The following is a 17,424-nucleotide window of genomic DNA, read 5'->3' as shown; positions in this document are numbered from 1 at the left end:
GTAAGCGTGAGCCATTTTGCAAACAGATCCTTCAGTCTTCACCTAGCTTTCTGATGACTGCAGCCCTGGCCAATATCTTGATGGCCTCCTCATGAGAGCTGATGAGCCAGGACCATCCAGCGAAGCCATTCCTGAATTCCTGTCCTGCAGACATGGTAAGATAATAAATATTTAATTTGCTACATTTGGGGGATAATTTGTTACACATCAGTAGATAACTAATACTCCTTCCTGTCAGCATTTATAATAGAATCCTTGCTGACATTGTCATTTTCCAGTTATTTTGGCAGATAAAAATCATCTTATTGTTTTACTTTGTACATTTTGGTTGATAATTTTCTCATGTTTATTAATCTTTTTTTTTCGTCTTCCAATGGTGATTTACCTTTATCCATTTTTCTGTCAGGGTTTCAGTTTTTAATTCCTTTAGGATTTGCATTTCTGCTAAAAGCTAATACAAAAGCAAAGTTATCAATAGGGGCCATGAAGAAGCCTCAGAAATGCACAATTCATAGATTTTCTTAGATTCACAAAGTGACAAGATTTGGGTGACAAATTATGCTTAAAGATGATGTTTGGCATTTCACTTGGTAGCCTTCTTTGGTAACCGAAGCAAAATGTGGAAGATTTTGTATTCCAAAAATGCCACAGCAGCTTTCCCCACCCTGCACCATGAGTCTGACAGCTTCCCACTAAGTGCTAGGGTCAGTGACTCCACGGCCTGAAATCTGAGTGGGCTGGGGACTGTGCAGCCAGGCCATGTGACTTTTGAAGAGGAATCATAGAAGATGCTATAGCTCCTGCCTGGATTTTTTTTTTTTTTGGATGCTCATTCTTAGAGTTCAGATACCCCAATGTGAGGAAATCCAGATTAGCCCTCTTTGAGTGGCTACTGGTAGGTTTTCAGCCAACCGCCCAGCTGAGGTTCTAGTCAACAACCAGCACCCATGGCCAAATATGTGAGTGAAGTTGCCTCTGCGTGATTCTGGCTCCAAGGAATTGAGTCGCCTCCAACCTTCTAGTCTTTCCAGCTGAGGCTGTAAATATCTTGGAGCAGAAACAGCCAAGTGCACTCTGCTTTGTCTGAATTCCTGACCTAAAGAACCGGTGCATGATATAATAGTGTTGCTTTATGCTTCTAAGTTTTGGGTGGTTTGTTATGTAGCAGTAGGAATTGGAACAGCTCCCATATAAGGAAAAGTAGATTGGTTAGAGAGTTTATTATTGTTTAAATTTTTTCTTTGTATTTCTATTGCTATAAATGATTAGGTATTTCTAATCCACATTTTAGGATGCTCAGGAAATACAGGCAAAGAGAGAGAGGGGAGTGGCATTTTCTGGATGTATTAATCGGGGCTTTCTATTGAAACAGAGCCAATAGGATGGAGATATATGTGTGTGTGTGTATCTCTATACATATATAAATATAACACATATATAAAATTATATATTATTAAATTATATATAATAATTTGTTGTATATGATATATATAAATTATATACATTAAAAATTTAAACAATAATAAAATGTCTAACCCATCTACTTTTCCTTATATGGTAGCTGTTCCAATTCCTATTGCTACATAACAAACCACCCACAATATTTAATATATATATAAAATTGGCTTATGCACTTGCAAGACTGGTATGTCCAACTATCTGCCGTCTGCAAAGTGAAGAACAAAGAAAGTATTTGGTATAATTCAATCTGATTCTGAAGACCTGAGAAACAGAGGGTGGGAAGGGTTGGGTAGGGTGCTGGTATAAGTCCTGAGTCAGAAGGCCTGAGATGTCCAAGGGCAGGAGAAGATGAATGTTCCAGCTTAAGAAGACAGAGGACTCACCTTTCCTCCACATTTTTGTTCTTTTCAGGCTCTGACTGTTCAGGCATTGAATGGTGCCCACACTCATTGGTGAGGACAGATCTTTTTTACACAGTCTGCTGATTCTAATGATAGTCTCTTTTGGAAACACGCTCACAGATGCACTGAGAAATAATGTTTTACCAGCTATCTGGGCATCCCTTAGCTCAGTCAAGTTGGCACATAATATTAACCATCACATATGATTTCCTAATAAGTTAATATTAGTCCACTAGTGGATTTTTTCCATACTTTTTCAGAGTTATAGCTAGTGATAAAAATATAATGGAGACATTTTACATCAATCATTTATTCATAAATATATATTGAGAAATATTACTAGGTGCTGGGATTAGACTAGATATTGAGGGTTCAATAGTGAGAAAAACCAGGCATGGGTTCCACCTGCATGGAGATTACAGGCCAATGCAGGGGCAGACATTAATCAAGTAATCCTGCATGTACATAAAACAACAACTGGGAATACCAGATGAAGGAGGTCATAACAGTTCTCTGAGAGCAAGAATACACTGATTGTGGTCAAGATAACTTGTCTGAAGAACTGGCATTTGAGTTGAGAACTGAAGGATGAGTAATTGTATTAGCTATACTTAGGTTTTCTTTTTATGTAGTATCTAGTTTTTAATTTGTTCGTTCACTTTCTACCGTTTAATTATATGCTGCTTTAGGCCAGAAAATGGCCTTTCTATTTCACTTGAATAACTATATAGAGCATAGTTATGCTCATAGTCCTGCTTAGCCTTTTGCAAATGACTTATAGGAACATCATGAGCTTGAGAGTAATTTAACTTAGGCTTTCATTTCTGTAATTTTTTTACAGTGCTGCTTTTATATCACCTACAGGATTTAGTTGAGATCTCTGTATCATTTGCACAAAGCTGTTCCGACGAGCGTCGTACCCATAGATTTGGATACTGATCTGTGGTGGAGGATTCATTTGGCTGACGAGCCATGCATTGACTTGGCAAAATGATGGGTTATTTTGACTGATGACATTGGTGACTCCTGTACTGTTAAGTTACAAGAACATTTAATGGTTATTAATTGGCAAGATAAACTAGTAGCAGTTTATGAAGCTGAATTTGTTTCTACTAATAATGTAAGAATGGACAGAAAATGATAGAAAGGTAGGATCCAAAATCCTCTAAATCTCTAAAGCTTATTTGACAACGTACTGCCTTAAGATTCTCAGTATTTTATAATGGAATTTCTACTAAGGGGTTGTAACTGTAAAGGAGTCTTTTGGTGGACCCAGACTTAGAGGGTCTGCTGGAACTCAGGATGGATACGCAAGGACTGAGCATGAGGCAGAACACCATGCTTTCTCTAATTTAGTCAAACCCTGGTATTCCATCAGGGTTGTAAAGAGCAGATATTCTGAGATGAACATCTCTCTAGAGCTTCTCTCTGGTTTATGGCCTCCTTCCTTTTGAGGGACCTACTGATTTTGGTATTGAGCCTCTTCTACACTTGCTGAACCACAGTCCATTTATCTTTTTGTTGGAGGCTTAGCTAAGGGTTGGGCAGTCATCGAAGTGGACCAGGTGGTAGCAGAAGATGTGATCTTTTGATGTTAGGGAGCAAGAGTTGCTGCTAAAGGGGCAATATTTTTGGCATTTGTGCTGATTTGTGTCAGGGACAAGTGGATGGCTCAATTGTCTTTGAGGAGTTTGTGTTAAATTAGAGCTATTTCTTTCACTTGAAGTTTACTTACCACTCTGATCAGTTGTATGGCCAGGAAGAAATGCAATCATTTCAGAAACTTGGCAGAGGACACCTTAGCTACGAGAGGAGATTATGGGTCTTTAGCCCATGCTGATGTGATTTGGGAAGTCATGGAGCCAAAAGTCTTAGAATACGGTTTGTCTTTAGATAAACTTAAGGAAAAGACTGATTGTTCTATGCTCCTGGCAGCCAGTAAACTAACAAAATTGGTTCTAAACCTGTTTAATCATCCAATGACAGTTCAATAGCCGTAGTATGAAGTAATAATCAGATGTAGTTTCAAACCTCTTTAGTGGACTAATGACAAATTGCTTCAGTTTAACACACACCTGGAAGTCAACCATGAATGATAGCCTCTCACTTTTTGTTTTCAATTTTTATTTTAGGCTTAGGGGATACATATGCAGGTTTATGACATGGGTAGATTTTGTGTTGTGGGGGTTTGCTGTAGAGACTATTTTATCACCCAGGAAATAAGCATAGTACCTGATACATAGTTTTTCCATCTTCACTCTCCTCCCTCCCTCCCCCTTCTTCCACTCTTCACCCACAAGTAGGCTCCAGTGTCTGTCATTACCGTCTTTGTGTTCATAGTGTTCTCAATGTTTAGCTCCCACTTATAAGTGAGAATATGTGGTTTTCTGTTCTTGCACTATTGAGATTAGGATAATGGCCTCCAGCTCCATCCATGTTGCTGCAAAGGACATGATTTTGTTCTTTCTTATGGCTGAGTAGTATTCCATGGTGTATATGTACCATGTTTGCTTTATTCAGTCCGTCATTGATAGGTTGATAGGCATCTAGATTGATTCCATGTATTTGCTATTGTGAATAATGCTGCAATGAACATATGCCATGCATGTGTCTTTATGGTACAATGATTTATATTATTCAGGGTATATACCCAGTAATGGGATTGCTGGGTCACATGGTAGTCTGTTTTAAGTTCTTTGAAATTCTCAAACACCACCACATAGCACATACACTAAACTAGATAACATAATCAGAGGTAAAACACTCCTCAGCAAATGCAGACGAATGCAATGAATATATACGTGCCTGTCTCGTTATAATAGAAGGTGACTCTGACGTGATGCCAGTTTGCATAGTCTACAGAGTGAGACTCTGTCTCAAGAAAAATAAATAAATAAAACAACAGCAGTAGCGTGAGTCAGGAAAGATGACTGCACTATACAGAACTTTCCAGTCTCTAAACTACTTTTTTTCACTGATGAGCTAATTTACATTCCCATCAGCAGTATATAAGCATTCATTTTTCTTTGTAGCCTGTCTAGCATCTACTATTTTTTTAATTTTAATAATAGCCATTCTGACTAGTGGGAGATGGTAACTTACTGTGTTTTTATTTGCATTTCTCTAATGATTAGTGTTGAGCACTTTTTCATACGCTTATTGGCCACATGCATGTCTTCTTTTGAGAAGTATCTGTTCATGTCCCTTTCCATTTTGTAATGAAGTTGTTTGTTTTTTGCTTGTGATTCCTTTAAGTTCCTTATAGATTCTGGATATTAAACACTTGTTGGATGCATAGTTTGCAAATATTTTCTCCTATTCCATAGGTTTTCTGTTTACTCTTTTGATAGTTTCTCCTGCTGTGCAGAAGCTCTTTGGTTTAATTAGGTCCCACATGTCAACTTTTGTATTTGTTACAATTGTTTTTGAGGACTTACTCATAAATTCTTTGCCAAGGCCAACGTCCAAAATGATATTTCCTAACTTCTCTTCCAGGGCTTTTAAAAAAAAAAGTTTTAGGTTTTACATTTAAGTCTTTAATCCATCTTGAGTTGATTTTTGTATGTGAAAGGAAAGGGTGGTTCAATTTCAATCTTCTGCATATGGCTAGCTGGTTATCTCAGCACCATTTATTGAATAGGAGTTTCCCCCATTGCTTGCTTGTGTCAACTTTGTTGAAAATCGGATGGTTTTAGGTGGGCAACTTTATTTCTGGGTTCTCTAACCTATTCCATTGGCCTTTGTTTTTGTTTCTATACCATACCATGCTGTTTTGGTTACTGTAGCCTCACAGTATAGTTTGAAGTCAGGTACTGTAATGCCTCCGGCTTTGCTCTTTTTGCTTAGGATTGTTTTGGCTGTTCTGGCTCTTTTTTGGTTCCATATGAATTTTAAAATAGTTTGTTTTCTAATTCTGTGAAAAGTGATGTTGGTAGTTTGATAGGAATAGCATTGAATCTGTAAGTTGCTTTGTGCAGTATGGCCGTTTTAACATTATTGATTCTTCTTCTCCGTGAACATGGAATGTTTTTCCATTTGTTTGTGTCATCTCTGTTTCTTTGAGCAGTGTTTTGTAATTCTCATTGTAGAGATTTTTTACCCCCTTGGTAAGCTTTATTACTAGGTATTGTATCCTGAAACTTTGCTTAAGTTGTTTATCAGTTCTAGGAGCCTTTGGACAGAGATGATGGGGTTTTCTAGGCGTAGAATTATATCTCTCTGAAAAGAGATAGTTGGACTTCCTCTCTTTCTATGTGGATGACTTTTATTTCTTTCTCTTGCTTCATTGCTCTGGATAGCCTCATACTTTGAAAGTGAGACAATTGATGGTGGACTGATTGGGCTGATTGGAAGTCAATATTTTCATCAATCTATATTCTATGAGCACTACTTCTCTTAGACCTTGAAAAGCCCTTACAAATTGCATTTTTATATTTCTGTTCTGTTTTTAGCATTGGATGTTTATAGTTCTGTGTTTAAAGCACTCAATTCATATTTATGTATTTTTATTTTATTTTTAGACAAGTGTTCAGTTGACATGCACCTGAGCTGTTTTACAGAAGTCTCTACGTGCTGCTAAGGAAGAGTAATGGCTTAGGACCCATTGAAGCCCCGTTGCAGCTGGACATGGGTAGAAGTCAGAATGTAGAAGATAAAAATGTGGAACAGAGATAGAGACTACAGATATAAAGGGATAGAAACATCTAAGTTCAGTGAAAGCATAAACACTAACTTCAAGACAGCATAGATATTGGCCCTAAAACATTCCAAAATTTATTGTTTTGTAATAAATTCACTATGATTCTAAAAGTTAAGAATTGCTTCAAACCTCTGTTCACAGATATGTTAACTCCAGAAACAGAGACGTATTTCTGGTTAAACTCTACAGATTATCACATGTAACAGTCAGATAACTATACTGTATATATTTTTCATTATCTTTGTCCCCACATCCACTCACCCACTCTTTTAGTTTTGATTCTCTGTAACTCCCAGCACTTATGGAATACATTTTTAGAAAAAGGCCATTGCATAGAGCACTGAACATATAAGCCCTTTTAGAATCTGGCTTCTATTTTTCTGCCCTAATCTCTTTCCATTCCCACTCCAAACATAGAGACACACACATGCACACAAACACACGTACCAAAATATTTATCGTCATCTCAGCACGCTAAAGCCTGCCTTTGCATCCATAGTCTTGCATTTTCTTTGCTGGGAAGGCCTTCTCAGAGTTGCACAAATCTTCATCCTATAAACCTCAGTTTGGAGAGGGCTTTGAAATAAATCTGTTTTCATCCTAGGAAAGGAGTCAATTATTTCAAAGGCTTGTTTGCATTTAAACATCTTCTAGCACTTACCACGAAGAATTGTAGTTATTTTCTTACATGTCAACAGACTCCAGAGAGGATAAACTCAAATATTATTATTGTTATTATTATTGTTATTTGTATTCTGAATCTTAGAATCAAAGAAGACTTATAGGAAATGTTTGAATGAATACAAAGAATTCTTTCCAATTGGTGGTACAGAAAACAATGCATTCCATCTAGTAAATAATTAATTGATGTGCATTGTATGACCAATAGATGAAAAGCTTCTATTTTGGCTATATCTCCTGAAGTGTAAGGGGTCTTTTAAAAATGTAATCATAATCAATGAAAATTCTTAAGAATGTCTCTACCTATCGTAGTTTACAAATGTTGCATCTATAGTAGTTTACAAATGTTGCATCATGACGATAGAAATTACACCAAACTTCAACTTTTTTTTGGGTGGAATTTGTTCTTTATGATTGTCCCATTTGATAACTTTTTAAAAATTCCACAAATCTAAACAAGGCACATCTATTCACAGTGTTAGTTGCATTAAGTTTTAGTAAACACTTTCTTTCCCGGAATAGGATCTCAGGTAAAACAGCACTTCCCTTCAGAGTTTCCCAGCCTCTGGTAAGTGCAGGAGTTGTTTGCTAAGCCTGTTTTCTCGAGATGTGTGCTAATCTTTTCTCTTACTCAGAGCTTCCACTAGTAGGCTTTTAAGACCACTCCAATCAACCTCTAACAAGGCTGATGCACAGATAAATGTAAGTTGAAGGAAAAAGAAAAAGTGTATATACATACATATATATACTCATGAAAAGTTTCAGAAAAATAATTAGTGTTTACTTTGAGGTTTTCACTTCGAAAGCATCTTTTTAGAAGCAGATTTGTAGATCATTAGGAAGGCTTCTAAATAACACAGTAGTAGATAAAAACTCTAGTGAAAAAGTGTTATTTCTTTCTGAGTTAGTATTGAATATAAGATCAAAATGTATCATTTCAGGGTTAGATCTATATTTAGGTTATTTGGGCTAAACTCATTTATAGGCAGGATTAATTCACACCAGGAAGGCTGGGAAGTATTGTTAGAAAATCTCAGGAAGGAGCTCTTTTTACCATGGGGTAGGTTTCTGCTTGATGCAGAGGCATCCGGACTTTTATAACGTTATACCACAAATGTCAAGGCAGTACTCCGGATCAACAAGAAGCCCTTTAGGGTCAGTTTTTTCAAAGGCCTGTATTTCACTCCCACTCAAAGTGGTAAACTGATAAATGTGGAGTCTGGGTGAAGATATTGGCTGGATCAGCAAATATATTATCGCTCAAACCAAAACACAACATGACAAACAGCAAACAAAAACCAAAATCAAAGCTAGTATTAAGCCAAGTCCCATCCCCTCCCTTAAAAAATTAACATTTAAGGGGGACAGGCCAGTATCTTCCTAGTATATAAAAAGTAGCATATTAAAAGAATTAAGTTCTTGCTTTCATAACCCCTAGGTTCTGCCTTTCATTAAAAAACCAATAACTTTAATTTGAATTAGCAAGTCTGTAATAGAAATAACTGGCTATGGTAGTATTAGGGACCTGATGTTTTGAGCTCTATGTGCCAGAATTAGCTGTGTCACCTTGGGCATGACCTTACCTTCAGATTTTTTTTTTTTAACTGAGAAAATTTAATTAGATGAACTAAAAAGTCTCTTCTGGCTCTGGTGTTAAGAAGGATTTCTGAGGAAGGATGATTAAATTTGGAAGCACAGGTCTGGGATGCCAGTTGATACTATATTAGGACATTTCCTGGAGCTGAAAGGTGCTGGAAACTAATTATTCATCATGCATGATGCAACTTTCAGTTGATTTCTGGTTTGAGGGCTGAAACAATTGAAATTGCTAAGAGATCTTGGCTTTCCTTGTGAAAACTCCTCCAGCAGGCCTCCCCCATAGTTATATTTCAAGTCGGGAATGCCACTTTTCTTTTCTTTGTTTTCTTTTTTTTTTTTTTTTTTTTTTTTTTTTTTTTTTTTTTTTTTTTTTTTGAAACAATCTTGCTCTGTCTCCCAGGCTGGAGTGCAGTGGTGTGATCTGGGCTCACTACAACCTCTGTCTCCTGGGTTCAAGCGATTATCCTGCCTCAGCCTCCTGAGTAGCTGGAATTTCAGGTGTGTACTATCATACCCAGCCAATTTTTGTATTTTTAGTAGAGAAGAGGTTTCACCATGTTGGCCAGGAGGGTCTCAAACTCCTGACCTAAGGTGATCCACCTGCCTTGGCCTCCCAAATTGCTGGGATTACAGGCGTGAGCCGCTGTGCCTGGCCAGAAATGTCACTTTTCATATTAAGTTATCTTTTTATTTCTTCTTCTCCATTAATATGGTCAATAGCTAGTATAGAGGTTTTCAAACTTTATTCTGCAATTGCATTACTTAAAATACAGATTCCTCTATTCTACCACTGAGAAGGAGTCCTCAGCTCTGGGGTGGGTCAAAGATCTAGCAAGCTACCAAACGGAATGGGCCGCACTTGGACAAACTGATCGCAGAGACCATGGTTCCTCTTACCTTCAACTGTGTACCTGCCAGTCCCTTGCTAGTTTCTGCTGTCTCGAAACAGAGCAACTGAAGCAGCAGCAACTTTTTTTTTTTTTTGTCATGGAGTCTTGCTTTGTCACCCAGGCTAGAGTACAGTGGCACGATCTCAGATCACTACAAGTTCTGCCTCCTGGGTTCACACCATTCTCCTGCCTCAGCCTCCCAAGTAGCTGGGACTATAGGTGCCAGCCACCACCCCCAGCTAATTTTTTTTGTATTTTTAGTAGAGACAGGGTTTCACCGTGTTAGCCAGGATGGTCTCGATCTGACCTCATGATCCACCCACCTCAGCCTCCCAAAGTGCTGGGATTATAGATGTACGCCACCGTACCCAGCCAGCAACTGACTTTTGACTGACATTTCTAGGAGGTGGTGCCTCCACCATCATCTGAGAATCATTTGTTCTACATATAGTTTCCTGGTCCCAATTCAGAGGTTCTAGCAGTATAGGAACTTCCATTTCTTAGCAGAAAAATTAATTTCGGAAACTACAGGCTTAATGAACTTAATTCTTAAGATTTCTTGAGTTATTATGTGATATTAATCATTTTTCTGTTGGAGGAAGTTACCAGAAGTCCTTATAGCATTACAAAATCATTGTGACCTTTGTTTTTACTAAGGCTTTGATATAAAAAATAGCCATATGTTGAATGACATTCTTTGTTCTTTATTGCTTTAGAGGTCATGGCCCATTACCTTCTCAATGTTCCTTCTATTAAGACCCTTGGGACAAATTTTTTCTAACACACAGGTTTAAAAAATATTTGTTTCTCTTGATGAACTGGTGTGATTTCTTCTACTAGACAATGAGAGTTGTGTAACATATCATATTACCCTTTGCTTAGGCTGCTAGGAAGCTCAGGGCAAAGCTTTGAGTTCAGTTGTGGTAGTGTTCATTAGTCAGGGTTTTCTGGATGTAATTTCTACCTTCCATCTTTATAAATTGGCATTTTTGTTTTATTTGATATCAGTATATTTGTGGTTTTATTGTTAGCCAGTTCAAATCATTAATTGAAGTGGAAGGAATAAGCAGATTTAATGAGAATGATTAGTATTAAAAGCTCTGCTTCTTAACTACTCTCCCATATGCTCTGGTGAAATAGTGTCTTCCTTGTTTTTTACATCTGAGGCACTGTTTTCATCCCTTTCAATCTACATTAACTAACTGCTTCTGTGTATTTATTGGTCCAAATATTATTTGGTTATTCCTAGATTGCATTTATTTCCCCCTAGTTCAGTGTTTCCAAAACTTCCCTAATCATAGAATCCCTTGGAAATGCTTGTTAAAAATACACAATCTCAAGACACCCTCCCCTGTTTCAAAAATCTGATTTGCTAAGTAGATGACATGGTTGGTGATATGGTTTGGCTGTGTCCCCACCCAAATCTCACTTTTTATTCCCATGTGTTGTGGGAGCGACCCAATGGGAGGTGATTGAATCACGGGGGCAGGTCTTTCCTGTGCTGTTCTTATGATAGTGAATAAGTCTCACAAAACCTAATGGTTTTAAAAACAGGAGTTTCCCTGCACAAGCTCTCTCTGTTTGCCTGCTGCCATCCATGTAAGATGTGACTTTGCTCCTCCTTGCTTTCTACTATGATTGTGAGGCCTCCCCAGCTATGTGGAACTGTAAGTCCATTAAACCTCTTTTGTAAATTGTCCAGTCTCAGTATGTCTTTATCAGCAGTGTGAAAACAGACTAATACGGTAGGGTTGCATTAACATTTTAGTATGCTGTACTTGAGAAACCCTGAAGTGGGCATGATCTTACCCTCAAGGAGTTCATTACCTAATAATCTAGATCAGTCATCCTGATGGTAACATCCCTGGAAAACTTATTATGAAATAAACTTTTGAACCCCATGGTGGTTTTATTGAATCAGAATCCTATGGAGTGGAATAGGAAAATTATAGTTAAAAGAAAAATCTGAATTGCATCCGTTATCAGCTATATTTGAGAACCACATGTGAATATCAAGGGACTTTGGAAGAAAGGACTTATGAGACAATTTAATTAAATGATCTTTGGAAGGGCCAGTATCCTGCTAACTAATATCTGGGAGCCTGTAAAATTCTAGAGCAATATTTTTTTTCTAATTGTTGATCTGAGGATGGCTAAGGTTGAGTTTTACCATATCATATCTCTCTTACCTTTATCTTCCTCTGTGATTCCTCTAGTCTTTCCTTTCCCTGTTTCCCTTCATAACTCCCTCCCTCATTTTTCTCATTCATGTCTGGAATATATATTATAGAATTTAAAGTTTATTATGTTATATTATTTATCCCAGAAAACACTGTTGAGATACAATTTTCATTAAATTCATGGCAGAGGTTCTCAAATCTAACCTTATGTTACAATTATTGGGTCATCTGTGATTTCTTTCAGCAGTGTTTTGTAGTTCTCCTTGTAGAGATCTTTCACCTCCTTGGTTAGATGTATTGCTAGGTACTTTATTTTTTGGGGGCTATTGTAAATGAGATTGCATTCTTTATTTGGCTCTCAACTTGAAGGTTATTGGTGTATAGAAATGCTGCTGATTTTTGTACAATGATTTTGCTAGTGGGGCTGCAGAGAATAGGGAATGCTTGTATGTTGCTGGTGGGAATGTAAATTAGTTCAGCCACTGTGGAAAGCAGTTTGGAGATTTCACAAAGCACTTAAAATAGAACTATCATTTGACCCTTATTACTGAGTAATAAGGGTCAGTCTTATTACTGAGTATATATCCAATGGAAAATCAATTATTCTACCAAGAAGGCACATGCAGTACTATTCACAATTCACAAGAACAGAGACATAGAGTCAACCTAGATGTCCATCAGGGGTAGGTAAAGGAGAGGTGGTACATGTACACATGGAATACAATGCAGCCATAAAAGAGGATGAAATCCTGTCCTTTGCAGTAACATAGGTGCAGTCAAAGGCTGTTATCCTAAGTAAATTTACATAGGAACATGTAATTTACATAGGAACAAATACTGCATGTTCTCACTTGTAAGTGGGAACTTAATGTTGGATACACATGGACATAAAGATGGCAACAATAGATATGGGGGACTCCTAGATGTGGGAGTGGGAGGGAGAAGAGTTGAAAAGCTATCTGTTGAATATTATGCTTACCGTCTGGATGACAAGATCAATCGTACCCCAAACCTCAGCATCACACAATACACACATATAAGAAACTTGCACATGCACCCCCTGAATCTAAAATAAATGTTGAAATTATATACATAAAAATAATTACTTGAGGAGCTTTAAAATATGTAAACCTCACCTTATGGTAATTAAGTCTGGGGTTGGGATCCTGGTATGTGTATTTTTTCTGAAAGTTTTCCAGTTAATTTGAATGGTGTTCAGGCTTGAGAACAACTAGTTTATTTTGTTTTTCATTAATGCATTCAAGTTTTTGAACTTGAACTGAGATATTTTGCATTCTGCCTTTTTTGTTTCACCTCTGTATCTTTTTAATGCAAAAATTTTGTTATATTGGATAGCCTCTAATGAGACAGTAAACTGTTGCATTGAGGCCAAAGAGAAAACCATGTAATGAGACATTACTTTATATCTTGTAATAGGAAAACTTACCATCAGGCTCTGACATCATGTATGGAAAATATGGATGTTATCCCCATAAAACTAAGATTTTGGGTTTTCTTTTGTCCATTTCTTTTCCTGTATAATTATAAATATTTTGTAGGGAACTATGCATCTTCCTTAGAGACTGAAGTATTTAGTGCTTATAACTTCCAAGACATGCTGTGGCATATCCTCTTGTTTTATTTTCCAAGTAAGGAAAAGCTTAGATTGTGAGTATTTTAACAAAATCTTTTTTAAATCCATAAATATTATTTGAATACCTGTAAATTGAAGGAAGCATAATAATGAGATGTTTGTCTCTGTATTAGTCTGTTTTCACCCTGCTGATACAGACATACCTGACACTGGGTAATTATTAAAAAAAAAAAAAGAGGTTTAATGGACTCACAGTCCCAGCCCCATGTGGCTGGGGAGGCCTCACAATCATGATGGAAGACAAAAGGCACATCTCACATGGTCACAAGCAAGAGAGAAAATAAGAGCCAAGCGAAAAGGGAAACCTCTCATAAAACCATCAGATCTTGTGAGACTTACTCACTACCCCGAGAACACTATGGGGGAAGCCCCATTATTCAATTGACTCCCAGTGGGTCCATCCCACAACATGTAGGAATTATGGTAGCTACAATTCAAGAGATTTGGGTGGAGACACAGCCAAATCGTATCAGTTTCCTTCAGAGAATTTATAGTTATTCATCAAACATTTAGGGAATCTCTGTGCTAGGTGTGTTGCTGGACATTGGGAATGGGTATAGGAAATTCCTATGGGAATTCCCATAGGAAACTCACAACCAAATGAATGAAAAAGACATACTAAGGGATACAAAGAAGATATGTGCAGTCTAGTTGGGGAAATAAAATCAATACTTATGAAATAAATATTAGGAAATTGTTATTAGATCATAATTGGAAAATAATTAGAGAATGATTAAGTGCTAAAATAAAGTGCCATTGTTTAAAGTGTAATAGGACTTCAGAAAGTATAGCGTCCAATATGGGCTAGAGTAGTTGGGGTAAGCATCATGGAGAAGGTGTTACTTTACTGTGTCCTGAAGGAAGGACAGACTTTGCTAGATGAGGATATTGGACCTATCCAATAAGGATATACATCACCTGTATGTGTAGCAGGGCAATGTATATGCAGACACAGAAATAAGGTTTTTTTTTTTTTTTTTTTTTTTTGTTTGAGACAGAGTCTTGCCCTGTCGCCCAGGCTAGAGTGCAGTGGCGTGATCTGCACTTACTGCAAGCTCCACTTCCTGGGTTCACACCATTCTCCCGCCTCAGCCTCCCAAGTACCTGGGACTACAGGCGCCCACCACCGCGTCCAGCTAATTTTGTTTTTGTATTTTTAGTAGAGACAGGGTTTCACCGTATTAGCCAGGATGGTCTTGATCTCCTGACCTCATGATCCACCCACCTCAGCCTCCTAAAGTGCTGGGATTACAGGTGTGAGCCACCGTGCCCGGCCAAGAAATAAGTTCTCATATTTTGGAGGGGTGTCATTAATTTTTTTGATAACTGAATGAAGTCCATGCAACCCTTTCTCCAGAGGAAGGATATACACATGTATACACATATATAAAGAGGCAAAATTTTGTAACTAATTTTAGGGGATTTACAGCTTCCTTAAAAGCAAGTGGAGAAAATAAACTATATGTGTTTTTTTTTTTTTCTTTCTTTTTCAAAATGACTATAGATTTATGGGCAAGGAAGTGAGATTATTATCTTGGTTTAGGGACATTTTCCTGGTTTGGGGAAACTTTCCTTGTATTGGTGTAATTATAAGCATCAGAGCCAGGAAAGAACTGGAAATGGAGGAATATTGTGACCTAGACTGGGAAGGCAGTTGTCAGGATGGAGATTAAAGCAATAAAAGAAAGATATTGTACATTAATTAGCTGACAATGAGTCTTTTGAATAGATAGAATGCAATTAATACTTTTTTGTGTGCATTTTAATTTTTACATTTAATGTTCCAAATATTTTAGGAAGTATTCTATGATATCAAAGGTTATGTAGTTAGCTATCTTAAGAAGCAGTAAAACTGTAGTAACCATTTTTAGAAGTGATCATTGTAAATGAAGAAAAAATAGTATTTTTCACCAGATTAATTTGAAGGATAAAAGAGAGGAGGGCAAAAATATATTCAGTGCTATCAAATTTCTCAAAAACGGTTTGAATTTAGAAAGAAGGAAGGTTTTGTAGTTAGCATTAGTTCAGTAATAAGCCATTCAAAAAAAATCTATTTTTAAAGAAGTTTTTATTTACCTGTTCATTCATAGCTGAATTAGGTAACTTGGTTCTTTAAAAAGAAGTATAACATAGGAAATCTGTGTGTCAGGGAACCATATATTCAAGGAAGAGATGATGAGCTAGGATGTCCTTAAGCTTGAGGAAGACAGCTGTTAACCAGCAGAGGGAGTGTGTTAACTGGATTTTTGATAGTGTTAAGATTTTTTGCACAAGTGACTGAGTGATACTAAAAGCTTTACTCTGATAGGGTGAAAAATCAAAATTATAAGTGTGCCGTCTAACTTAGTAACTAGGATCAATTACTTTTTTTTTCAGGAGAATCTCTGCATCATGCTTTTATGAAATTAGATATGAGACTGAAATCGACAAACTAAAGAAAATATGATAATAAATATTGTTTTGTTCCTGTTTACTTTTGTGAAGTTCATAGATTTTCCTGCTTTCTGCCAGAATCCTGGAAGGGATGTCTGATTTTCAAGAACTGATGTGTGGCAATGAGTAGGTTCACATTTTTGACTAAAATATCCTTGGGTAACATTTATTTTCTTTAAGAAAGGACTGGATTGTGTCAATCTGTCTTCCATTGAAGTTTTATACACTATACATTTACTTGAAGGGTATGGTTAACTTTATACAATACTTTTAGAATGAAAGAAAACTGATTTTAAGAAGGCTGTGCTCATTTTGCATTGCCTGCTAAAAATGAATGTGTGAAATAACACAGCAAAAATAACAGTAGTTTAAGCAATCTATCAGTTGCTTTCAGATAAATACTTTTGACAGTTCTTCAGTCCTTCTGTTTCAGATATAAAGAAATCCTTGAAATAGCACAGACTTAACCAGTTTCTTAAAAAATAAGCCACAAAAGGTAAAACATTGCTCTGTAATTAAATGAAGATGAGATTTTTCAAATAGGTGAAACTCAACAAATTAAATTTTTACATACATTTTTATTTTTCTCTCCTTGAAAAAGAAATTTCAAATCTGGTATATATTGTTACTATAAGACCAGGTTTGCCCAAACCAACTGGTTAAAAGAACAAAGCTTAATTAAATTAATAATAACAAGTTTAATTAACAATTAATAGTACACATCATTCCAGAGAGAAAAATGAGGCAGTGTACAAGTTTATCTAGAGAATAATTAGATGCAAAATAAGTAAGTGAAAACGTTAGGCTTAACGGGTTTGTGAGAGGAGAGATGGAAGTATAAGGGTTAGGAAATGGAAGATGAAGCTAGGTTAAAATAACTGTTTTAAAAATCTAGGGACCTGGGTAAGATGGCTGGCTAGACACTTCCACGAGACAGACCAGAATGTTAAGTAGATGGGCATACTCCAAACAGATCATCTGAGAGAACACACTGAGAGAGGGTGTAGAGATGGTGCAGATGCCAGGAGAGAAGGTGGAGGAAGCTGGGAACCACGCATGGGGTTGCTGAGTGCTGGGACAAATTCCAGGCCCTGAACAGCTCTAAAGGAATGGGCGGCTCTGACCTATGTAATCTGCCTGACCTGGAGAAAGCAGGGCTGTTTCCCATGGGACAGGGATGAGTGTAATGTGCATGCCAGCCCCTGCCAGAGTCCCTGCCTGAACATGCTGGGACACATCCATTGTGGTCTCTGCTACCCTGCTGGAATGCTTTTGCCAACAGCCACCGCCATTGTGCTTTCAGCAGCGGCCCCCGCTGCCCCACTGAGCACATTTGCTGACAGCCTCCCACTGGAATATGTTTGCCTGCAACCTCACCACCATCCCTCCAAAGCACGTTTGCCTGTGGCACCCCTGCTGGACTGCC

This window comes from Mandrillus leucophaeus, unplaced genomic scaffold (genome assembly GCF_000951045.1).
Source record: "Mandrillus leucophaeus isolate KB7577 unplaced genomic scaffold, Mleu.le_1.0 Scaffold863, whole genome shotgun sequence".
NCBI lineage: Eukaryota > Metazoa > Chordata > Mammalia > Primates > Cercopithecidae > Mandrillus > Mandrillus leucophaeus.
This window is presented reverse-complemented; position numbering follows the sequence as displayed.